Consider the following 26654-nt stretch of genomic DNA (forward strand, 5'->3'; position numbering starts at 1 on the left):
AAGAACCTAGGAATGAAAAACATTAATATACATACACATTATTTCCTTTAGATACACACATAAAACAGCACTCCTCCTTGCGCCATTCAAATAGTCAAAACACTTCAAGAACGCAATATACCTAGTGCCATTATTTATATATATATATATATATATATATATATATATATATATATATATATATATATATATATATATATTACCTACTGGCGGTTGCCAGTAGGTAGTTATAGTTAGGACCTCGTTTCCATAGGAAATCCGCAACATTCTATTTTGAATAACTTTGGCGCCGGTCGACGAATCCTCGCGAATTTTTCAAAATAGGTGGGGCGCTACGCTTCGCTCCTACCCTGAAAGTCTCGGGGGGATTCGTCAAGCGGGGGCTGAGATAAAAGGGGGGTCCCAAAACACGTTTTTCCCATGCATTTTTCCATAGGACCTTTAGACAGGGCTACAGCCCGAACGGCTGAACAGAATTACTAGAAATTTGGCAGAGAGGTAGTCCTCAGGTCAAGGAAGTGCCTTTTGTAGGTTTGGTGTAAATCTGTTCAGTAGATTCTGAGAAAATAGCCTTTAAATCAATATATATATCTGAGCCAGCTTACGGTGCGCTTACGGTACGCTTACCGTACGCGTACGGTGGCGTGCGCAAGCGCGATTCTGATTGGCTCTTAGATCTAAGTAAACATTCGAATCGGCCGAAACCAGGAAGCGGCGGCCGCCATTTTCTCTCTCGCACTGAGAGTGATTTTTCAAATATAAAGCCCAAAAACATGTAAAGGGGCTGTTTAGACAGCTCCCACACACATAGCCATGTTGAGGGAGTCCCCAAAGATCCCCCAAGGCCAAAAACGGAATTTTAATTTTTTCGGTAATTTCGCCGATTACGCTTACCGTACGCGTACGGTAAAAAATTAAAAAAAAAAAAAAATTATCCACACTCTCTCCACCCCGTGTGCAATTGGTGCCCGAAGGGCACCAATTGCGCATGGCTTATTACACCTAAAATAAACTAAAATATTAAAAAAAAAAATAATAAAAAAAAAAATTATCCACACTCTCTCCACCCCGTGTGCAAATGGTGCCCGATGTGCATGGCTTATAAAATATACGAAAAATTAAAATATTACCTTTCAAAACGAAGTGCATCATATGTCCTCCATGTGCGCACGGTGCGCGAACCGCATCGTGCGTACATGGCCCATCTAGCGTAACGTGGGCACGCGGTGCGCGTAGCGCACCGCGTGCCCACCGTGCGTGCACGGCACTAACTGCGTAAAGTGGGCGCGTGGTGCGCGAAGCGCACCGCGCGCGCACGGAACGAACTGCGTTAAGTGGGCGCGCACGCCACGAATGGCGTAAAGTAACTTAGCATTTAAAAAACCGTACAAATTCACTGAAAAAAACATAGGTTTCACACACGTTATAGTTAGGAATTAGCATTTAAAAAACCTTGCAAATTCACTGAAAAAACCATAGGTTTCACACATGTTATAGTTAGCGGAAATTTTACTGATAAAAAACCAATGAAATTCCCCCGTTATAGTTAGTGCAGGCAACTATAACTCACGCGACCGCAATCTTCTGCTGATGACATATGTGTCTTTATGAAAAAAATATATTTGTAATATATGTATAGCTAAAAATGTATGGAAGAAGACATGGGCAAATAAGTGTCTAAATACAGTATTAGCATCAGCAGAGGATTGCGGTCGCGTGAGTTATAGTTGCCTGCACTAACTATAACGGGGGAATTTCATTGGTTTTTTATCAGTAAAATTTCCGCTAACTATAACATGTGTGAAACCTATGGTTTTTTCAGTGAATATATATATATATATATATATATTCACTAAAAAAAACATAGGTTTCAGGCACGTTATAGTTAGGAATTAGCATTTAAAAAACCTTAGAAATTCACTGAAAAAAACATAGGTTTCAGGGGCGTTATAGTTAGCTGGACTTTTCACTCGTACAAAACCATTGAAATTCCCCCGTTATAGTTAGTTCAGCTATCTATAACTCGCGCGCCCACATTGCACTGCTGATGACGTCACATATTACATCACTCATGACATGGTCAGTGACATCACTCATGACATCACTAATGACATCTCAAATGACATCACTGATGACATCACTGATGACATCATTCAGTGAATGTGTGTTTTTCTGAAAATTACATATGTTTTATATATGTATATCTCAAGGTCGATGGAAGAATAAATGGGTATATAAGTGTCTAAATGGATGATTTGTTTTTGAAAAATTGATTGTATAACTGACTGATTAAGTGTATCTTAGTGAATACATTGCTTAGTGAGTAATGTTTAAATATGTAAATATCTGTATCAGTCTCTCACTTTGTGTATAAGTGGCTGCATGGGTGGGTGAGTAGCTTCATGAGTGTCTATATAGGTTATTAGTTGGTTTTTTGAGTATCAGTATGAGTGTCTGAGTGTCTGTATGGTTCGGTGGGGGGTATTACGTAGTGCATAGGTGCATGAATGAGTGACTTACTGTTTGTGTTGAAGACAGCATGTGTGCAGGACTGTATGGGCGGATGAGTGTGTGCATGGGTGTGTTAGTGAGTGAGTGACTGTCTCAATAGTGTCTTTATGAGTAACTACATATGTTTTAAACGAGTATATGCGACTATTGGTGTATATAAGAGAGTATATGTGAGAGTGAGAGATTGAAAGAGTTCCTGTATGAATAAGTATGTGTTTCTATAAGATTAAAAGACTAAGCATGTGTAAGTTTCTGTAAAAGTAAGTGTGATGGTGTGTGTATAACTGTATATGCAAGTAAATGGATGTTTGATTCTTTATTAGCATGAGTGACTATGTGTGTGAGTAACTCTATGGATGAGTGGCGTTGTGTAACAGGATGTATAGGTGTATGAGTACATATGATGAGTGAGTACATGTATGAGTGACTGTATAGGACTGTTGGTGAATGAGTGGATGTGTATGTGGATCTTAGAATGACTGAATAGGTTGTTGTAACTGATATTGGTATGTCCATTGTTTTGAAAATTTTTGTTTCTATTTTTGAATGTGTGTATCAAAGGTTATATTAGGGGGAGAGGAGGTCTGCCACTCTATCACAAGGATGATGTCATCAGTGATGTCATTTGAGATGTCATCAGTGATGTCATGAGTGATGTCACTGACCATGTCATGAGTGATGTAATATGTGACGTCATCAGCAGTGCATTGTGGGCGCGCGAGTTATAGTTAGCTGAACTAACTATAACAGGGGAATTTCAATGGTTTTGTACGAGTGAAAAGTCCAGCTAACTATAATGCCCCTGAAACCTATGTTTTTTTCAGTGAATTTCTAAGGTTTTTTAAATGCTAATTCCTAAATATAACGTGCCTGAAACCTATGTTTTTTTGAGTGAATTTCAAAGGTTTTTTAAATGCTAATTTCTAACTATGCCTACAGAGATAGGACATGTGAAGAAAGAAGAAAAAACGCACAGAAAGAAAAAAAAAGAAATGCAGAAAGAAGCAACAGAAGTCCTCAAAGACGAAGAAAAGTGCAGGAAGAAGGAGAACGTGCAGAAAGAACAAACAGAAGAGCAGAAGAAGCCTTGTTGCAAAATCATCCTGTACCCTCAACTTTTTCAGACGGATACTGGTGGTAACTGAGTCTGAATAACCAGTCCTAGAGCCAGTGCTATGTTAAAAGACACTCAGAATACAGTGAAAACACCGACATACACTAGGGAACACTATGCGTTGGGGTCCCCCTGTGATCAGCATGACCTCCTCTGTAAGCCCCTAGTATATAATAGGGCAGGGGATTAAAACTACCTCTTAGAACGCGCCACAGGGCGTGTTTGCACACGTCACCTCAGGCCCCATCCCCTCACTTCCCCACTGTGTAAACACGCCTTGTGGCCGTTTTAAGTTGGGAGATTAAGTCCCCTTGAATCCTGAGGGTCCCTAGGGTCCGACTAGACCACTAGGTACCTCCAGTAAGCGCCACAGAGCTGCGTTGCAGAGAGATGTAAAAAGGGGCACGACCTAGACCACCTCTCTGCAACGCAGCGCAGTGCCGCTTACTGGAAGCACCTGGTGGGCTAGTTGGCCCCCAAGGTCCCTCAGGATTGAAGGGGAATTATTTCCCCAACTTAAAACGCACCACAGGGCTTGTTTGCACATGTTAACTCAGGCCCGTCCCCTCCATTCACCACTGTGTAAACACGCCCTGTAGCCGTGTTTTGTTGGGAGATTAAGTCCATTTGAATCCTGAGGGTCCCTAGGGTCCAACTAGCCCACTAGGTACCTCCAGTAAGCGCCACAGAGCTGCGTTGCAGAGAGGTGTAAAAAGTGGCATGGCCTGGACCACCTCTCTGTAACGCAGCTCAGTGGCGCTTACTGGAAGCACCTGGTGGGCTAGTTAGCCTCCAGGGGCCCACAGGATTGAAGGGGAATTATTTCCCCAACTTAAAACGCGCCATAGGGCGTGTTTGCACACGTCACCTCAGGCCCCGTCCCCTCCCTTCCCCACTGTGTAAACACGCCCTGTGGCCGTTTTTTAAGTTGGGAGATTAAGTCCCCTTGAATCCTGAGGATCCCTAGGGGCAAAATAGCCCACTAGGTACGTCCAGTAAGCGCCATTGCAGAGAGGTGTAAAAAGGGGCACAGCCTGCACCACCTCTCTGCAACGCAGAGCAGTGGCGCTTACTGGAAGCACCTGGTGGGCTAGTTGGCCCCCAGGGTCCCTCAGGATTGAAAGGGAATTATTTCCCCAACTTAAAATGCACCACAGGGTGTGTTTGCACACGTCACCTCAGGCCCGTCCCCTCCCTTCACCACTGTGTAAACGCACCCTGTGGCCGTTCTAAGTTGAAAGATTAAGTCCCCTTGAATCCTAAGGGTCCCTAGGGTCAAACTAGTCCACTAGGTACCTCCAGTAAGCGCCACAGAGCTGCGTTGCATAGTGGTGAGAAAAGGGGCGTGGCCTCAGAACACCTGTATGCAACGCAGCTCCCTGTCACATACTGGAGATACCTGTTGGGCTAGTTGGCCCTCAGGGACCCTCAGTATTGAAGGGGAATTAATTCCCCAACTTACAACTGGCCAGGGGGCGCGTTTGCAGAGTGCTGCAAGGAGGGGGCGTGGCCTCCGGCGCGATGCCGGTCTTTTATTTATTTTATTTTTTTAAGAAGGAGGGCTGTGTGGCCCTCCTTCTTTTTCTAATTTACTGGCCCTGGAGACCCCATCCCCCAGGGCCTGCACCCTAATTTTTTTTGTTGAAAAAAATAAATTTAGCCCTCCCAAGGCCTTAATCAGCCCCGGGGACCCCAGGGTCATGGCCTTTTTTTTTTTTTTTTATTCTTTAGGAGGGGGCTGCGTTCCCCCCCTCCTCAGGCCACTTATGGCCCCGGGGACCCCATCCCCCGAGGCCGACACTCTTGGCGTTTATTTATACAAACATGGGTAGCTATTGATGGGCACATTTGATATACATGCATACCAAGCCATTCAAAGGGGATTCTACAAAAATTCGACCAAACTATGCAAGAAACCCCCCTCACGGTTAATAAAACACACATCCACCGCCGGATGTGTAATACTTTTTATTTTACTCTCTGGAAAGGAGACAAACCTCACTTGAGAGTCACAGCGTGCTCCTGGCTGAGCCCAATACTGTGTTACACCCACCAGTGCCCGCCGAGTGCCTCACACCTCTGTGTTGTATTTCACCAGCTAGTGCATATGCTATGACACTCTCTAGCCCATGTGCACTGTAACACCACCCCGTGAATATGTCATGCCACACTTGCCTTCACACGGGTTATATTGCCCCATCTAACGTGCCTTCCTCAATGCCTATGTTATAACGCACAGTGCTATGCCATACATATCTTTGTTACAGTGCATATGCAAAGTTACACTCCCCAGCACATGTTTTATATTACAACTTTAGAGACTAGTTATGTTACACAACACTGCCCTGTGCATATTACACTCCAAGGCGCATATTGCATAGCGCGCGCTAGTGCCTGTGCTATCCCGCACTCTCCAATGACTCTGTCATTGCACACAATGTATTGCATATTATATTTCTCGCCCGGTTCATCTTATATCACACTTTTTGGTGCATAGTTTATACCATATACTATATCTAGTTTTCATTTTCAATCGTGCTCCCAGGACTATGTTCTATATAACACTGCGTCCACCTACCCTTTTCACGGGCATTACATTTTGCGATGGGGGTGGAGGGTCAGGGGGTGTTTCTGCCAAGTGAGCCCGGAGTCACAGTCACAAAAGTCCTCTTCTTCCTGAATAAAAGTGAGATTATGCTGCATACTTGTTCATATTTTAAGTAGTTCGCACAGACACACATTTTAAAAACAATAAAGTTCCTAATACCCACCTTCTCTGAACAGTTAGCTTGCTGTCCCATCCAACTCCTCCCTATCCCCTGTTGTCTGAATCCACGGACTAGCCTCCTCCCTCCTGCCATGCATGGTCTGATGTGCTGCCACTGCCCTCCATTTAGCATGATGTACCAGTCCACTCCTCCTGCCCTCCATTGCCCAATTCTATGGCCCATCATTGACCTCCTGCTTAGCCTCTGTGCTTAGCTTGCTGCCCCTAGTCTCCTTCCCCCTGCCCTCTTTGTGCATGCCCCTGCTCCATCCTTTTTGCCCACCATGTTCCATGGACCTGCCACTCCTATCTACTCTGAGTGTTCTGCTGAGCTGCACTCTCCTCCCACCTGCCTAGCATTGTCAGATGACTGTAACCTGTCCGTGCCACCTCAACTCTGCCTGTCCACATGCCATGCCCCTATCCCTTCCTCCTGTCCTCCATGGTTCATTTTACTGCCACACCCTTCTGCCCTCCCTGGTCTGTTGTGCTGCAACTGCTCCTCCTGCCTGCCCCGTGCGGTCTGTTGTGAGGCCCCTTCCCCTGAACTCTCTTGTCTGTGCCCAGGTCCTGACCCTCCCTTCTATCCTCCATGGTCCATTATGCATGCCCCTGCACCCTCCTTCTTGCCCATCATAGCCATTGTGCTGCCACTAACCCTCCCGCTTGCCATGCATGGTCTTCTGTGCTGCCATGGCCCCTCCCACCTTCCCTGTGTGGTCAGCTAGCTGCCCCTGACCCCCTCCCACCTTCCCTCCATGGTCTGTGTGTATGCCATCATAGTCTCATTGTTGCTCTCCATGGTGTGTCTTGTTTCTAGTGCCCAACCTGCCTGACCTCCATGGTCATCTTGCTGCTCCTGCCCTGCCCCCTTGCCCCCAGCCCTCTGTTTCCATGTGCAGACCCCTATTCCCTCCCTCCTGGCTTGTCTGTTCCATTGTAATGCCCCTGATCCGTCCCTCCTGCCCTTTATGGTCTGTTATGCTGCAGCTTTCTCCCCTGTCTGTCCATTATGGTCACCTAGCTACCATTGCCTCTTTCCCCTCTGTTCTCTGTTGTCCATGTGCATGGTCCTGTCCCCTCTCTATTGCTTTCTATGGATTGTTGTGCTGCACTCCCATCCCGCATGTGCTGTGTGGTGTATTGTGCTGCTGCAAACCCTGATGCCTGCCCTGTAGGGGCAGTTTGGAGCACCTCTCCATGTCCCTCCTGTCCTCTGTTATCCGAGTCCATGTCCCTATCCCAATTCCTCCTGCCTACCATGATCCAATGTACCATACTTGCAAACATTTTGAACTTGGTAAGAGGGAGATTTTGAAAAAAAACTGGGGTATTGATTTTCCCCTTTGAGTTACATTGAAAAAGAGGAGATTGTAGACAGGAGACAGATCAAATAAAGACCATTTGAGCTTAAAAACATTGGACGTTTCCTGGCTGAAACGGGTCTGTTGGCATGTATGGTTGTACTACCACTGCCTCTTCCTTCTGCCCACAATGGTCTATTATATTCCCACAGCCTCTCTTGCCAGTCCTGTATTGTTTGTTTGTTGCCCCTGTCCCCCTTTCCACTGCCCTCCATAGTCTGTTGTGCTGCCACTGCCCTTCCTGCCTGTCCAGTGTGGTCAAATTGTTGCATCTGCACTCTCCTACCTGCCTTCAATTTTCAGAGTCCGTGCCCCTGGTCTCTGCCTCTCAACAGTATCCCAATGAACAACTAGATTGCTAACATTCTATATTTATTACAAAAGTGTGGAACGCCTGACGTCATCTTGATGTAATCAAGACTGTAATACCTAGAGTATTTTCTTTAGAAATTACATATATGAGAGGGTCTTATTTGCATCAAAATTATGGTTAGTGCTCTAAAAAACTAAGATGAGGACATATTTTCTGAGTTTTCAAATAGCGACAAAGAACTTTTAAATTATTTGTAATCTTTATCAGCCTCATGCATCAACCCAAAATCCAGTCGGTAAAATACCGATTCGGTAATAGCTCCCGGTATTAAGTAAAAAATACCCAATCCCAATGCATCAACCCAAAAGCAGAAATCGCTATTTAAGGAATCCTTAAATAGCGATTCTTTAAATAGGGATTCCTTAAATACCGATTACTTAAATAGCGATTGCATTTAAGGAATCCCAAAGTGAGATTCCTTAAATGCAATGCATCAAAGTTAAAAAATTAGCGATTTCGCTAATAGGGGGAGCAAATTACCATGAAGATGAACTGCATGGTAATTTGCAAAAACTTTGAAAAATGCACTTTTGTGCATTTTTCAAAGTTTCATGTTGCGCACACACATGCCCTTAGAGCATGTGTGTGTGCAACATATGTGCACATATCATTTTCAGGGGTGCAACAGGGTGTCCTTTTGACACCCTGGCACCCTTGAAAGTGCTCCCGCTATTAGCGATTCGGTAATACCGAATCGCTAATACAGACTGGCTTTACATTCATTCCTATGGGCCTCCAAGCCCATAGGAATGAATGGGTAGGTATTCCTTATTACCGATTCGGTATTACCGATTCGGTAATAAGGAATATTAAGGAATCGCTATTTGAATAGCGATTCCTACATGCATAGCCTTTTGCTATTCCTTATTAGCGATTCCTTATTTTTCGCTAATAAGGAATCGCAAATGGCATTGTTGATGCATAGGCCCCTATGTTTTTTTATCCAGTTGACCACTTGATTAAATGTTGCACCTAGGGGAGAGGATGTGGTGTTACTTCCACAGCTGCAGACTTTGCAACTGGGGAACCAGGTTGAAGTTTCTGCTTCAGCTCAACATTCTGTGATTCTGGTCAAATCATTGAATCTCCCCATGTCTACAACCAAAATGAATTTGATCTTGTGTGATGTAACCAATGCTCATGTAAAGCACTCCAATACCTGACAAGTCTGCACTATATAAAACTGCAAATGCACAAAAAATAAGTGTTTTGCACACTTCTGTCATTGGGCGACATGTGGGCTACATCTGGGTGATATGTGTGCTGCATTTGGGCTCTTTTGTCTCTGGTGGCCATCTTGGGAGATTTATTTGTTATGAAGTTTCCTAATTTCCTCATTTACTGCAGTCTCCTCAGTAGGAAATGCTTTCAGTTTTTTACTTTGATTCCATCAAGAAGGTATTCAGATATGTTACACATTTGCCAGAAATTCTGAATGTTAGCACTCTAGTTGCTCATTAGATCACTGTAGTAAATGCTACTGCTCACCACTGAAGTCTGCTGCTGGTATTAAAAGTGCGTGTTTCAGTCTGCATATCAGAATTTTTGTAATGAAATAGAAGAGGATTTGAGAAGTCACTCAAAATGTGCCCTAATTTTTCTTTCGTCAGCACTAATCATAATTTATATGGCAAAATAAACCCCCTCATTGTGTTCCTTTTTAAATTAAATGTTTTAAGTGTTACCAGTTAATTCCAATCAAGATGGCTTCAGGTGTGCCATACTTTTGTCATAAGTAAGACAGTAAGCGCTCTAGTTGTTCTTAAGAACACTCTGGGACATTCTGTCATTGGGCTATACTTGGGCTACATCTGGGTGATATTTGGGCTACATTTGGGCTCTTTTGTCTCTGGTGGCCATCTTGGAGATTTATTTGTTATGAAGTTTCCTAATTTCCTTATTTATTGCAGTCTCCTCAGTGGGAATACTTTCAGTTTTTTATTTTGGTTCCATCAAGAAGGCATTCAGATGTGTCACACATTTGCCATAAATTCAGAATGTTAGCACTCTGGTTGCTTATTAGATCACTGTAGTAAAGCTACTGCTCACCAGGGAAGTCTGCTGCTGGTATTGAAAGTGCATGTTTCAGTCTGCATGTCAGAATTTTTTAATGAAATAGAAGAGGATTTGAGAAGTCACTCAAAATGTGCCCTAATTTTTCTTTCTGCAGCACTAATCATACTTTCTATGGCAAAATGAACCCTCTCGTTTTGTTCCTTTTTAAATTAAATGTTTTAAGAGTTACCACTTTATTCCAACCAAGATGGCTTCAGGTGTGCCATATGTTTGTCATAAGTAGGACTGTTAGCGCTCTAGTTGTTCTTTAGAACACTCTGGGAAGCTGCAGTAGAACACAAAGGAATCAACTGACAGTCTCTGCCCTTGTTGGATGTACATGTTTTACTGAGAATGTCAGACTTCATTCTCACATGACTGAGAAAGATAATGTGAATTTACAGAAAATATGCTCTCAGTTTAGCTTATAGATCACCTTCCGAACCTCTGTGGGAAAAGCATGAGAAAATAGTTTTCTCTCAAACATGATTCATGATATCACAGCAGAAGGCTTTTTCACATGGTAAAATCACCATAGAACACACCACAATTCCTAAAATGAGTATGGTACCATCAACAAATGATTTAGAATGTAACTAAAGTCTTAAAACCTTCTATTAACTGCAATGCTTTTTAATGAGGTGCTATCATGTATATTGGTCCCAAGATGGCTGCCAACACTTCTTAGATGAAGTGCTCACAGCCAATCAGATCTCACGGTGAGATGTGTGGTTAGGCTCCGCCCAGATATATATGTGATTTTACTTTTGATTTTCTCAGGAACTACTGAACAGATTGACACCATATATGCAAAAGACACATGCCTGACCTGAGGACTACCTCTTTGCCAAATGTCAAGTAATTCTGTTCAGCCGTTCGGGCTGTACCTTCGACTAAAGGTCCTATGGGAAAATGCATGGGGAAAACGCGTTTTGGGACCCCCCTTTTTTCTCAGCCCCCGCTTGACGAATCACCCCGAGACTTTCAGGGTAGGAGCTGAGCGGAGGGCCCCATTAGTTTTGACAATTTCACGAAGATAAGTCAACCGGCGCCAACTGATTGGTTGTTAGATGTCAGTAAACATTCGAATCGGTCAAAATCAGGAAGTGTCGTCCGCCATTTTGTCTCTCGCAGTCTGAGGCAGTGAAAAACAAAGGTGGAGAACGTGAAAAGGGGGCAGGGTGGACAGTTCCTGACCCCTTAGCCTTTGTCAGGGGGTCACTGAAGGACCCCAAGGGTGAAAAAAACATTTTTTTTTTTTACGAAAAAGCGCGGGGTGTGCGCACCGTGCGCGCACAGCACGCACAACGCATCGTGGGCGCTCGGCGCATGAAGCGCACCGAGTGCCCACAGCGCGCGCACGGTGCGTGCACGGTGAAAAACCTGGAAATTTTTTTTATTAATAAATACATAACTTAGCATTTAAAAAACCGTACAAATTCACTTAAAAAACCATAGGTTTCACACACGTTATAGTTAGCTGGACATTTCCCTCGTAAAAAACCAATGAAATTCCCCCGTTATAGTTAGTGCAGGCAACTATAACTCACGCGACCGCAACCCTCTGCTGATGACGTCAGATATTACATCACTGTATTTAGACACCTATTTACCCATGTCTTCTTCCATAAATTTTTAGCTATACATATATTACAAATATTTATTTTTCAGAAAGACACATATGTAATCATCTAATATAATGAACATGCTGTCCTTGTCCCACTCTAGGCCCTCTACTTTCTTTAGAAAGTCATTAGTGTCTTTGATGTAACTGTCCAATGTGGTCACATATTCTCTCAGGAAATGATCAATGTACTTAGACACATGCTCCGCCACGCTCCCCCTTGATGATACTATGGGCCTCCCTGGTGGCTTTTCTGGATCCTTGTGTAACTTGGGGAGAAGATATAGGACTGGGAGGACAGGATAATCTTGTTTGAGGTATCCATATTCCTCCCACGTCAGAATCCCTTTGTCCTTCCATTGAGTTAATAATTCCCATATGGTGGTAATGCTGTCATTGTACTGTTGGAAATTCACTATTTCATAGAATGTAGTATCCATGAGTTGTCTATCTGCCTCACTTAGATATTGATCCCGATCTAAAATCACTATGTTGCCCCCTTTATCAGAAGGGCGTATGATGATACTGTCATCATCCATAAGAGATTTGAGGGCTTTTCTTTGCTCAAAGGAAAGATTGGAATCACTGAAGCCTCTGCGTTTGTTGTTGTTTTTATTCTTATTTTTGTTACGCCTAGCATTGTTGAGTGCCTTGCTCACGCATTCGTGAAATGTGTCTATGCTGTCGTGTGGAAATGTTGGTATAAAGCTAGACTTTGGTTTGAACTCAGTGTTAGCAGATGCATCAGTTAATACATCTAGTTCGAACAATAGCTGGGTTGAAGTACTATCATACACTGTCTCATTTATACCACAATTAAGTTCAACCATTGTGTTAAGAACCTCAACATCTCTTAGATTGAAATCATGGGCATCTATGTTGTTAACCGTATCCATACCATGTCTAGCATTAACTCCCTTGATCTTATGCCATTTCTTTAGTTTCAGCTTGCGTACATATTTAAAAAGATCAATCCTATCATTGATGTAACTTGAGGGACCAGAGGGACAGAAAGACAGACCAAGGCACAGAGTTCTTTTCTCTATTAAGTTCATGGGTCTTTTAGACAGATTTACGATTGTTCTATTTACCATTGTTTCATCCATCAATAAGTTTTTTTGGCATATGTTCGGCATCTTCCCACTGCGCCACGACCCCTGCCTCTTCTGCCACCGTTGTCTGATTCTGATTCTGCGATTGCGCCGTGACCTCTTCCTCTCCCCCGCCCTCTCTGTCCTCTTGTTTTCGGGGTTGGGGTCTCTCTCGTTGTTTGGCGGCCTCTCCGCAGTGTCCGATATTCGTCTAAAAAAGTCAGTTGTTTTTTATTCGGTACTGAGGGAGTTTCGTTCTGTGCTGACACATCCGACTCGCATTCGCTGGAAATAGCTCCTTCACTTCCCGACATTTCATTTGTGGAAACCGTCTTCTCCAATTCATGTTCACCTTGTTTGTAAAGGTGGTCATATTTATGGCTAAATGTTAGAATACGCCCGGAGTGGTAATCGCCATAGTCGCGGTTCAGTTTTCTTTCCTTCCGCGCTTTTATATCTTCTTCGTGTTCGTAATTTGTATATAAGAAGCATACACTGCTGTTGTTTCTACTGACATAATTCTAATTGGTGGTTTTATGTTTCAATTACAGGAAGTGAGGACGGGGTCTAGACATTTGAGGTCTACCCACATGATCCATACAAATTTCCTCTTTTTCCCCCCCTTTCCTGCACATATTTCAGTGGCATTATTGCACTCTTTTTCTATTTTCTTTCTATTTTTCATCTTATTTGCATTTTTATTATTATTTTTCTAACGAGCACGACACACAGTTTACAAACCAGACCGCATACAATATGACACACACTCATTTCTGGGAATGACTTACGGGTGCTTGGCCAGCCACATAAGCAGATTAACTGGATATTTCAGGCACTTGCCAACAGGGCTCTGTTGGGTGGACACCGTGAAAATTGGTTGGTATAACACTGACACGTGGCACTTGTCATTAGCAAACAGGTTGATCCTGTAGTTTTCTCTTTCTCTCTTTGACTGAGATGTTACACGAAATTCACGTGTGCATCTGTATGGACGATCCTAACACTATGTCGAGATTTATCGGGATTACCCTTTGTTGGAATGCGCTAGATCTGAGAGATTATCTAGTTGTTATGCGCAGTGCACTGTCATTTATTCAAGGCACACATAAATTGACGGTAACAAGACACAACTTTATTGAGGGGTGACAATGAACAATGCCTTCAATAGTAGACTCTATTAACTGTGATGTGCAGTCCTACGTTGCTGGTTATTATTTAACAACATTGCATGATATGACTATTTTCTTGTATAATGACATGTCATTTTTATCGAGTCTGCAAAGAGATACTGTAACATAATGTGTATTCAACAGTATTTTTGTTTCTCATCACGAACTTGTGAGGAGTATGATTTTATTTACGATCTCCTCTTTCTATGTTCATACTTATGTGTTGATATATATGCGGGCAACTTCAGTGAAGTCACTAACACGTGATCAAGCCAGACGGTGAAACGCGTTGTGTTTAATAAACAGCAGTTTTCCTGAAACCATTTCTGGTTCTTTTGATTCCTGAGAGCGTACTTACTGGAACAGGTTAAATTACAATAATATATATATATATATATATATATATATATATATATATATATATATATATATATATATATATATATATATATATATTACCTACTGGCGGTCGCCAGTAGGTAGTTATAGTTAGGACCACGTTTCCATAGGAAAACCTCAACATTCTATTTTGAATAACTTTGGCGCCGGTCGACGAATCCTCGCGAATTTCTCAAAATAGGTGGGGCGCTACGCTCCGCTCCTACCCTGAAAGTCTCGGGGGGATCCGTCAAGCGGGGGCTGAGATAAAAGGGGGGTCCCAAAACGCGTTTTTCCCATGCATTTTTCCATAGGACCTTTAGAACGAGCTACAGCCCGAACGGCTGAACAGAATTACTCAAAATTTTGCAGAGAGGTAGTCCCTAGGTCAAGGAAGTGCCTTTTGTAGGTTTGGTGTAAATCTGTTCAGTAGATTCTGAGAAAATAGCCTTTAAATCAATATATATATCTGAGCCCGCTTACGGTACGCTTACCGTACGCTTACGGTAAGCGTACGGTGGCGTGCGCGAGCGCGATTCTGATTGGCTCTTAGATCTTAGTAAACATTCGAATCGGCCGAAACCAGGAAGCGGCGGCCGCCATTTTGTGTATTTCACTCTGAAAAAAAAGAGTGAAAACAAGGAAAGGGGGCAATGAGGAGAGTTACAGACCCCCTAACAATTGTAAGGGGGTCAAAGAAGGACAGAAAAGTACAAAAAAAACATTTATTGATTTTAAAAAAAATCACGGGGTATGCGTACGGTAAGCTTACGGTAAGCGTACGGTAAAAAAAATAAAAATAAATAAATGAAAAGCAGATTTAAGAGTTTAGAAATTAGGGAGCTCTAAAAAGAGCTGTTGTGTTTATGAAGTCATTTTTTTAGTGGTACCTACAAGTAAGTACCGATGCAGAGTCTAAGGTTCAAGAGGAAGACTCTGTTCCCTTCATCATTGAAGTGCACACCATCTCCTCTATAAATGTCTTGCATGTCATAACGCAAGTTGTTGTGGTAAATGGCACCCGTACCATAGTCACGGAGGAAAGCAGAAACAGATTTGTTGACGTGCTTTCTTGCTTTGTCAATCTGTGGACAGAAATGATTGGACCAGTTCCATTTTTGCCTTTGGCATATGTTGGAAAACACAAAGGCAGTTTTAGGGAAAAGTGTAAACAGTTGTGCAAAGGTGTCCTTCACAAGCATTTCCAGACCTACCCCAGTCAAAGTGCCTAGGTCATTGCCACCACAGTGCACTATTATGAGGTCAGGGTGTTGGATTTGAATGAAGGATTTCACCAATGGCATCAATTGGTGCCACTTTAACCCTCTCTGACCAATCCATTTAATGTCTACATTTGGCAAAGCAAGGTCTCTCACCATATCTGTTTTCTCTGCAAACTTTTCACTCCAGAAGACATAGCTGTGCCCTACAATCCACACTGTGAACATCTTCAAAGGAGAACTGGATGCACTCAGGAGGTGTCTTTCAGTAGAATGGCAATATGAAAAGAAAGACAGTTTGGAAATGGAGGCATACATATTTTTTTAAAACAAAAAGAACTGATTGGCTGTTTCATACCATTCCAGAATAAAAACTAGGCTGTATGTGAAAATTAATAGAAGCATGTTTTGTATTGGTACAAAAAAATGTGTAACCAAAGAACAGTACTATGGATTTGCTGTTAGGTTTGAAAAGTCAAGCACTCTTGCTCTGTGGAATTGAAACATTGTGTGTCGAACTTCTGACCTAACTGAACACAGCAGTGTTCCATGAGCTGTTGCTATGGTAGCAGGCAGAAGTCAAGTTGGGGGAAGGGTACTAGGCAGAAGTCAAGTTGGGGGAAGGGTACTTTTGGAAAAGGGTTCGTTTTCAACCAATAGAAATGTGTGAATACATGTGAAAAAAAGGGGGAAGCACTGAGATTTGAAACTTACATGTATATGTGTGGAAAAATAGAGGGAAAGTTTGCCATTATCTGGTTCTGCTGAGAGGAGAGAGGTGAACACAACAGAGATCCTGGCTCTGATAATCTGCTGTTTGAGTGTCACATTTCTTTCACAACTAACTAATTTTAAAGGTGAGTTTACAGTTTGAGAGGGGATGTATGTGGTAACTTAAGAAATGAATAATAGAAATGGGAATTGTTTTTGTTGTAGTTACACATGGTGGTTTCATAATGTGTCAGTGTGTAAAAGTGATTTACACTTGCCCCGAAAAAAAAAAAGAGCAGTAAGTGTGCTTTCAAATTGGCAAAGAAATTTCGTTTTGGGACTGATGTGAAAACATGACTCTGTGTGCATAGAAGAATTATAGGCAGAGATTTATTGCGTCTTGCTCTGGTGATTTCACAGTTGGATTAGATGGAAAGGGGGAGCGAATTATTGGGGGAAGAAGCAGAGGCTTAGCACACACCCATGTCCTTGCCGTGTATAGTCATGCACAGTATTTACAAGCCAGTGGGGTTTTCAGGTTTAAGTCTGTAATGCAAATACATTCAGCATCACTAAGGCTGGTTGCCCTTGCTGGAGTGTAGGCAGTCACAGAGAATGCACATGGTGGTGGTCTGAAAAAAAAACAGCTTGGACACGTGCAATTAAATAAATCAAAAATAGTGGTTTCATAATGTGTCAGTCTGTAAAAGTGATTTCAAATTGTAAAAAGAGATTTTCACTTGGCCCGAAAAAAAAAGAGCAGTAAGTGTGCATTCAAATTGGCAAAGAAATTTCGTTTTGGCACTAATGTGAAAACATGACTCTGTGTGCATAGAAGAATTATAGGCAGAGATTTATTGCGTCTTGCTCTGGTGATTTCACAGTTGCATTAGATGGAAAGGGGGAGCGAATTATTGGGGGAAGAAGCAGAGGCTTAGCACACACCCATGTCCTTGCCGTGTATAGTCATGCACAGTATTTACAAGCCAGTGGGGTTTTCAGGTTTAAGTCTGTAATGCAAATACATTCAGCATCACTAAGGCTGGTTGCCCTTGGTGGAGTGTAGGCAGTCACAGAGAATGCACATGGTGGTGGTCTGAAAAAAAAACAGCTTGGACACGTGCAATTAAATAAATCAAAAATAGTGGTTTCATAATGTGTCAGTCTGTAAAAGTGATTTCAAATTGTACAAAGAGTTTTTCACTTGGCCCGAAAAAAAAAGAGCAGTAAGTGTGCATTCAAATTGGCAAAGAAATTTCGTTTTGGCACTAATGTGAAAACATGACTCTGTGTGCATAGAAGAATTATAGGCAGAGATTTATTGCGTCTTGCTCTGGTGATTTCACAGTTGCATTAGATGGAAAGGGGGAGCGAATTTTTGGGGGAAGAAGCAGAGGCTTAGCACACACCCATGTCCTTGCCGTGTATAGTCATGCACAGTATTTACAAGCCAGTGGGGTTTTCAGGTTTAAGTCTGTAATGCAAATACATTCAGCATCACTAAGGCTGGTTGCCCTTGGTGGAGTGTAGGCAGTCACAGAGAATGCACATGGTGGTGGTCTGAAAAAAAAACAGCTTGGACACGTGCAATTAAATAAATCAAAAATAGTGGTTTCATAATGTGTCAGTCTGTAAAAGTGATTTCAAATTGTAAAAAGAGATTTTCACTTGGCCCGAAAAAAAAAGAGCAGTAAGTGTGCTTTGAAATTGGCAAAGAAATTTCGTTTTGGCACTAATGTGAAAACATGACTCTGTGTGCATAGAAGAATTATAGGCAGAGATTTATTGCGTCTTGCTCTGGTGATTTCACAGTTGCATTAGATGGAAAGGGGGAGCGAATTTTTGGGGGAAGAAGCGGAGGCTTAGCACACACCCATGTCCTTGCCGTGTATAGTCATGCACAGTATTTACAAGCCAGTGGGGTTTTCAGGTTTAAGTCTGTAATGCAAATACATTCAGCATCACTAAGGCTGGTTGCCCTTGCTGGAGTGTAGGCAGTCACAGAGAATGCACATGGTGGTGGTCTGAAAAAAAAACAGCTTGGACACGTGCAATTAAATAAATCAAAAATAGTGGTTTCATAATGTGTCAGTCTGTAAAAGTGATTTCAAATTGTAAAAAGAGATTTTCACTTGGCCCGAAAAAAAAAGAGCAGTAAGTGTGCTTTGAAATTGGCAAAGAAATTTCGTTTTGGCACTAATGTGAAAACATGACTCTGTGTGCATAGAAGAATTATAGGCAGAGATTTATTGCGTCTTGCTCTGGTGATTTCACAGTTGCATTAGATGGAAAGGGGGAGCGAATTATTGGGGGAAGAAGCAGAGGCTTAGCACACACCCATGTCCTTGCCGTGTATAGTCATGCACAGTATTTACAAGCCAGTGGGGTTTTCAGGTTTAAGTCTGTAATGCAAATACATTCAGCATCACTAAGGCTGGTTGCCCTTGGTGGAGTGTAGGCAGTCACAGAGAATGCACATGGTGGTGGTCTGAAAAAAAAACAGCTTGGACACGTGCAATTAAATAAATCAAAAATAGTGGTTTCATAATGTGTCAGTCTGTAAAAGTGATTTCAAATTGTAAAAAGAGATTTTCACTTGGCCCGAAAAAAAAAGAGCAGTAAGTGTGCTTTGAAATTGGCAAAGAAATTTCGTTTTGGCACTAATGTGAAAACATGACTCTGTGTGCATAGAAGAATTATAGGCAGAGATTTATTGCGTCTTGCTCTGGTGATTTCACAGTTGCATTAGATGGAAAGGGGGAGCGAATTTTTGGGGGAAGAAGCAGAGGCTTAGCACACACCCATGTCCTTGCCGTGTATAGTCATGCACAGTATTTACAAGCCAGTGGGGTTTTCAGGTTTAAGTCTGTAATGCAAATACATTCAGCATCACTAAGGCTGGTTGCCCTTGCTGGAGTGTAGGCAGTCACAGAGAATGCACATGGTGGTGGTCTGAAAAAAAAACAGCTTGGACACGTGCAATTAAATAAATCAAAAATAGTGGTTTCATAATGTGTCAGTCTGTAAAAGTGATTTCAAATTGTAAAAAGAGATTTTCACTTGGCCCGAAAAAAAAAGAGCAGTAAGTGTGCTTTGAAATTGGCAAAGAAATTTCGTTTTGGCACTAATGTGAAAACATGACTCTGTGTGCATAGAAGAATTATAGGCAGAGATTTATTGCGTCTTGCTCTGGTGATTTCACAGTTGCATTAGATGGAAAGGGGGAGCGAATTATTGGGGGAAGAAGCAGAGGCTTAGCACACACCCATGTCCTTGCCGTGTATAGTCATGCACAGTATTTACAAGCCAGTGGGGTTTTCTGGTTTAAGTCTGTAATGCAAATACATTCAGCATCACTAAGGCTGGTTGCCCTTGGTGGAGTGTAGCACTGTGGACATGGGCTTTTTATAAAATCTGAAAAGTGGTTTCATAATGTGACAGTTTGTAAAAGAGATTTTCACTTGCCCAAAAAAAAGAGCAGTTTGTGTGCATTCAAATTGGCAAAGAAATTTCGTTTTGTGACTATTGTGAAAAGAAATGTAGTAATATATTTAAATACAATAACAGATTTTTTTTTTAGTTTTTTTCAGGTATTGCTGAAGAACAGTGAACAAAATTTAAGATGCCTACAAAATCTCGAGTTCAAAAAACGCTAAAAAAAAAACTATATTTGAAGACAACTGGAGGACCAAAGTTAGTAGAAGATGCTGATGTTGGGAAAAAGAAAAAATCTTCTGGTAAGCAAAAAAAACAATTTCTAAACAAAATATTCAAAACAAAGAAAAATGTACAAAATGTCTGTTCTCGGAAAAATGTAACAAAACATAGAGAACAGCAAAAAATTGAGAATTTTGTTAATGCAAATATACCTTCTGCAATTGAAAAGTTTAACATAAACAGAAAAACAGCATTTAAAGAGATACGTAGAAAAATGTTTCAGAGAAGAGTTATGTCCAATTTGATAAAGGATATAAAGAAATATAAGCAAAAGGCTAAATATTACAAGAGAAAAAAAGAAATTGAAGCCATTGCAGCAAAAGCATTAGAATTAAAAAGGAAACTATTCATATTAATTTTGAATAGGATGCGTACATTAGATAAAATGGTTAATGTACTGAAATCACAAAGCAAAAGCAAAAGAGTAGTGAACAGAACAAACTTTTGTAAAGTGTTTTTAGGAAAGTGGATGCATAGTTCAAGTAGTGAACCTTTTTTTAATGAAGAGAGCTATTTTCAAAGTAATAGTTTGCTGCATGCAGTTGACACCAGAGGTCGTTCATACGAAGTAAAAAATGGTTGCATAATGGAGAAGGAGATAATGGTTCCAAGAGATGAGGTACAAGTGATGGCAGATGAGGCAATGGGGAGACGTCCTAAAGCCCCAGTGTACACTTGGAATTGTAGTAGTATTTGCACTGTGCGTCAGGAATCTATTGACAGATTTCGAGAGTTTCTAAGAGAATATAGTTAAAAAAGTGTAAAACAAAAGATTAAGGTGCTTCAAAGTCTGGATCCATGCAGAGTGAGAGAGAATACTGGTTTGCAGGGTCATTCTCTTGCTTGTCTATCTAGAAAAGTGTGCAATAGTGTTTTCCATCATTTTAGGATGCTGGCTGTTCATCATACTGGAATGAGAAAGTTTGTGAGACGGTTGTATTTTGCCAAAAGTCCAGCAATAAAGTTAAATGAATTGAATAGGGCTCTGTTCCGAGGAACGGTATCAGATGTAGAGAAGGTTGTTGATGAAATTCAGTTTTGTTACTTTGGTCCTGAACAAAACAGTGCAGAGAAGGACACAGTAAATGAGGCAGAAGTGGAAGACAATGTAGAACCCTCTGTAAGTAACACATTTAATGATCACATAACAAAATTTGCAATAGTCTCTAATGAAAGACCAAATTTTACTTGTATTTGTTGCCGCAGAACTCATTATAGAAAACAAACTAGGAATGTTGATCTCTACAGAAAGAGTGAAAATGAAGATAATTATAAGTGGAAGGATTTTGCCACATATATATTTCTAGAAAATTGTTTTGAATTGGGTGAAGATCAGCGTATTTGTAAATACTGTTATAACAAGTTAGAGGAAAATAGAATGCCGACCAGAGCTGTACATAATAATTTAGAATTGGATGCTATTCCTGCTGAACTTTCTGAATTAAATACATATGAGTCTATACTCATTCAATGTGTTCATCCGTTCCAGACCATAGTACGTATGGAGCCCAAAACTGGTAAATTACCTCCTTCAGATTTACTGAGAGGTTTAAAAGGTAGAGTGGTGTATTTGCCCTTGGATTTGAAAAAAAATATGGAAACTATTGATGCGGATACTTTGGAAACTGAACCATTAATTATTCTGGTTAATGGTGTACCTACAAAGAATAAGAAGATTTGGCAGGAGCTGGTAGATGTGCGGAAAGTACAAAGAGCAAATTTGTATTTGAAAAAAAATAACAAATGGTATGAATCAATTTATATAGAAGAAGAAGAAGAAGAAGAAGATTTACAAGGAGACACAGAAACACCAACTGGACAAATTGAAAAAGTGGACAAGTCAAAGGAAGAAGAAATTTATGAACAGTTTAGCATACATCCTCTCCATTCGAAAGAAGTTATGGGAGACAATTTTGATCTCTTTCAGATGAAGAAAGCAAAAGGAAATCCCGTGAGTGTATGGGAGGAGAGCTTGGAAGCTCGATGTTTTCCCCAGCTGTTTCCTAAAGGAAAAGGAGGACGATACGATGAACGTCCAGAACAGATTCCAGCTTCAGAGTATCGAACTACAAGACTATATGCTGAAGATCCCAGATTTCGACAAAGTATTCCTTATTTGTTCCATCTTTTATTTGAAAGCGACTTGTCTGCACTGTCTTATGCAGTAAATCACATTTTAAAAAGTGGAGTACATTTACAAAATGTGTCTGCTAAGGATTTTATGGAGAAAGTGCAGCACCGAGATGATCATTTGGAAACACAACTGATCAATCTGATGGCTTGTCAGCGTGGGACAAATGAATATTGGTACCGACGCCATGGTGAACTAAAATGCATGTTACGCAATTTAGGAACACCAACATGGTTCCTTACCCTAAGCTGTGCCGAGTACGCTTGGGATGATTTACTGGATTTTCTACGAGAGGCCAATTCAAACATTAAAAACATCGAATACAAGACAGCAGGAGAACTGTGCTCATTGGATCCGGTTAATGTTTGCAGATATTTCAATCATAGATTTGAGGCTATGATATCCTTCATCTGCAATAAAAAAAATCCACCCCTTGGAGAAGTAGTGGATTTCTTTTGGAGAAAAGAGTACCAGGCAAGAGGTGCTCCTCATATTCATATGCTGCTGTGGATCAAGGATGCCCCAAAGTTTGGAACAGATACTGATGAAGCAGTGTTATCTTACATTGAAGAATATGCAACATGTGCTATACCTAAAAGCACAGAAGAGAACAAGTTAAAGGAGCAAGTTCTACGTTTCCAAAGTCATCGGTGTGGAAAATACTGTCGACGGAAATACAAGAGCAAAGAAAAATACTACACTAAATGTCGATTTGGATTTCCTAGACCTGTTCTTTCAAATGGAAGAGTCAACAGTTTTATGTCAGCTGTGAGACATACTATCACAAGAAAATCACCTAAGAATACCTACAACCTTAAAAGAAAAGAAGAATCAAAAAATATAAATGACTACAACCCAGTCATTTTATCCATGTGGAACGCTAACATGGATATACAGTATGTTGCTGACAATTCCATTGCTGTTGCTCGATATGTAACGTCTTACATTACGAAATCAGAAAAAACAGAATTGAAGGAAATGTGGGAAGAGATTTCTCAAGAGAAGACTGTCAGTAAGAAGCTGTACAGTTTCAGTTTGAAGATGTTATCGCATCGAGAAATTGGATCCTACGAATGTTCAGATAGGTTATCTTCTGCAAGTCTCTACTCGAAGTCAAGAAGAATAATTTGGGCAAGTTTAGGCCTTGCAGCAATGAGAAATCGGGTACTGAAATCTGTTGGAGAAATTGAATATTTGGCTGAGAATGACCCAGAAAGTACAGATATATTGAAAACAAACATGTTGGACACATATTATCCCAAGAGAAGTCATCATCTGGAGAACATGTGTCTGTATGAAGTGTTACAGAACTACATTTATTCACGGAAAGCTGCAGAAGACATCAACAGTGGAAAATATAAAGTTGTTGGTGAAGAAGGATGTTTGGTGAAGCAAACCAAAGGAAGTTTGATAAATCACCGGAAGCTGAGTTGCGACACTACCGACAAGAAAGAATTTTACTACTTGGCTCTTTTACAGTTGTTTAAACCATGGCGTACAGAGGATGAACTACTGGGAGAATTCCAGAGCTATGAAGATTCTTTTAATGCTTGCAAAGACAGCATACAATGCAGTACATTCTCAACTTATCTGCAAATGTTAAATGAAGAAATTGAACAGGAAACTACAATTGCAGCAGAAATAGCTAGAGACAGTTCTCAGGACAGCCAAAGTTCAGGAACATACAGTCAAGATCCCCTAGGACAACCAATCGTTGAAAATGAAGCATCAATAGCCATGAATGAAGTGGAAACGGCTATGAATCAAGGTCAAGAAGAATTTATAGACTTAGAAAATTTGGAAAGACAACTGAATCAAGAGCAGCAACAAATTTATGAAGAGATCAAAAACAAAATTGATCACGGATTTCTACATATCAAAAAAGAGTGCTCATGCACATCATTTCATCCAATCAGGATGTATGTAAGCGGACAAGCTGGCACTGGAAAAAGTTTCCTAATTAAAGTCATCAGAAGCTACCTAAAGCAAAAAACGGATTCTACTTTGTCTTGTGTGGTTACTGCTCCAACTGGGTTAGCAGCATATAACATAAAAGGAATCACCTTACATCGTTTGCTAATGTTACCAGTGGAGCATGAGAACAAAATACAATTCAACAAGCTAACTGGAGAAGCATCCTTGGAAGTTTCAAGAGTATTGAAGAAGATGCAAGTTCTCATTATTGATGAGGTGAGCATGGTATCAAACTTAATGCTTGCCTTTGTGCATTTAAGAATGCAGCAAATTTTGAAGACAGACTATGACGTGTTATTTGGTGGAAAACACGTCATAGTTTTTGGGGATCTTTTGCAACTTACTCCAGTTAAAGGACAACCAGTGTTTAATACTGTGACACATGAAGACACGAAGAAGTCATTGGGAAGCATTGGAAATACAAATATTTGGTCCTTCTTTGAGTACAAGGAACTTACAACTAATATGAGGCAAGCAAACGATGAAGAATATGGAAGTATTCTGAAAGATATCAGGATTGGACTACTCACAGAAGTTGGGAAAAAAGCATTACAGAGTCGGCTGCTACATAATTTATTTCCAAAGGAAGAAATAGTTGCAGAGAAAATATACAAGAATATTGCAGAAAACAAAAGTGTCATCTGCTTAATGCCAACTCTACGTGAATGCTCAATATTTAATGAGGAGCTTTTGAAATTGGAAAAGGAAGACATCAGGAAATTGGAAGCAGTGGACAAAATTGAGGATGGAAGAATTACTGTCACAGTAACAGGCAAACTGAAAAATAAATTGGACTCACTAGAGAAGAACATCTCCAAAACAGCAGGATTAGAAAAAAATCTATATGTTTGCATGAACTGTAGAGTGTTTTTAAGGAGAAATTTGGATGTTGAGAAAGGCTTAGTGAATGGAGCGATGGGAAGAGTTGTGGGTTTTATTAATTATCAGAAAAAAGAAGGAATTGAATGTTTAAAAATAAAATTTGATCAGATAGAAGAAGTTAAAGATATTTGTCGTTGTACAGTTCGTTTTATGCTTGTGAAAGACTTATATGTACGTAGGAAGCAGTTTCCGTTTTCACTAGCATATGCTGTAACTATCCACAAGTCTCAAGGATTGACTGTAGATTGTGCATTTGTGAACATTGGTTCAACTGTGTTCAAAGAAGGTATGGCATATGTAGCTTTGTCACGAGTCAAAACATTATCAGGTTTATTCATGATAGACTTTGATGACTCAAAAGTTAGTGCTGATACAAACTGTGTAAAGGAGTATAATAGATTAAGAAGAAGCTATGCTCCTCATTTAGGTCAGTATCCTGTGTTGGAGAAACGTGTAGTTTCTCGTAAAAGGAGAAATGAGAATATCTGTAATGAAGATATAGAGAAGAGGAAAAAAAAGAGGAGTGATGTAATTGCAAGCAAAAAGAAAAAGGAAAATGAAGAACAGGTTGTAGGATGTCATTTTGAAAATAGCTCTGGTGTCAACTGCTACGCAAATGTAGTGCTGAATGTTGCATTTTATCTGGAAAGTTTGCAAGAGCAGATAATAGTAAATCAGGGAAAAAGATTCTGTTCAGAGCTGAGTCTCCTTTTTCAAAAGCTGAGTAAAGATAAAACTCAAATAGAAAGTGCTACTGACATTAGAAAACTTTTAGATGTATGTTCAGGACGAACACAGTTTTCTCAAAATGAACAGCAAGATGCACACGAATTTTTGATGTATTTTCTTCAGGTAGTGGAAGAAGAAGGAGTTCCCATTGACATTTTTTTTGGTCTCTCTTATAAATGGGAACATAGTTGTGATAATTGTTATAATATATGTGGCTCTATTGTTGATAATGAAAGGTTTATTTATTTGACATTGCCAGAGAGTAAAACAGTCACTTTTGCAAAATTAGTTAAAGATGCTAATCATAGCATGAAATGTGGTGAGTGTAATTCTGACATGTTATCAACATTAATTTTAAGGGAATACGGACAGTATGTAATTTTAATGATGCAACGATGTAGAGCTGATGGATCAAAATTGGATACTTTAATAAAGAAGTTTACAGGACAGCAATTATCAATTTCAGGAAAAACTTTTGTAACTGTTGCAATAATTTTCCATGATGGACCTACTGTTACTTCTGGACATTACACAGTTTATCTAAAATGTGAAAAAGGCTGGACACTGTGTAATGATTCCCAATTGATTTTCAAACAACGTTTGCCTTTTGATTTAGCAAATTCCTATCTAATCTTCCTGAAACCTAAATTTTAGAGAGACTTGGCAAGATCTGGACAAAATAATTTTACCATTTTACTGGATTACCATTGCAATTTTGTAGAAAAAATATTTTTAAAATTATCATTTGGCCTAAAGGAAAGATAACCAATTGTAATGTGGACTTTTTTAATTTTTAATGCAATTTTGAAAAACCAATAATTTAGAGATAATCGGTAACTTCTGC

This window comes from Triturus cristatus, chromosome 11, assembly GCF_964204655.1.
Source record: "Triturus cristatus chromosome 11, aTriCri1.1, whole genome shotgun sequence".
Classification (NCBI taxonomy): Eukaryota; Metazoa; Chordata; class Amphibia; order Caudata; family Salamandridae; genus Triturus; species Triturus cristatus.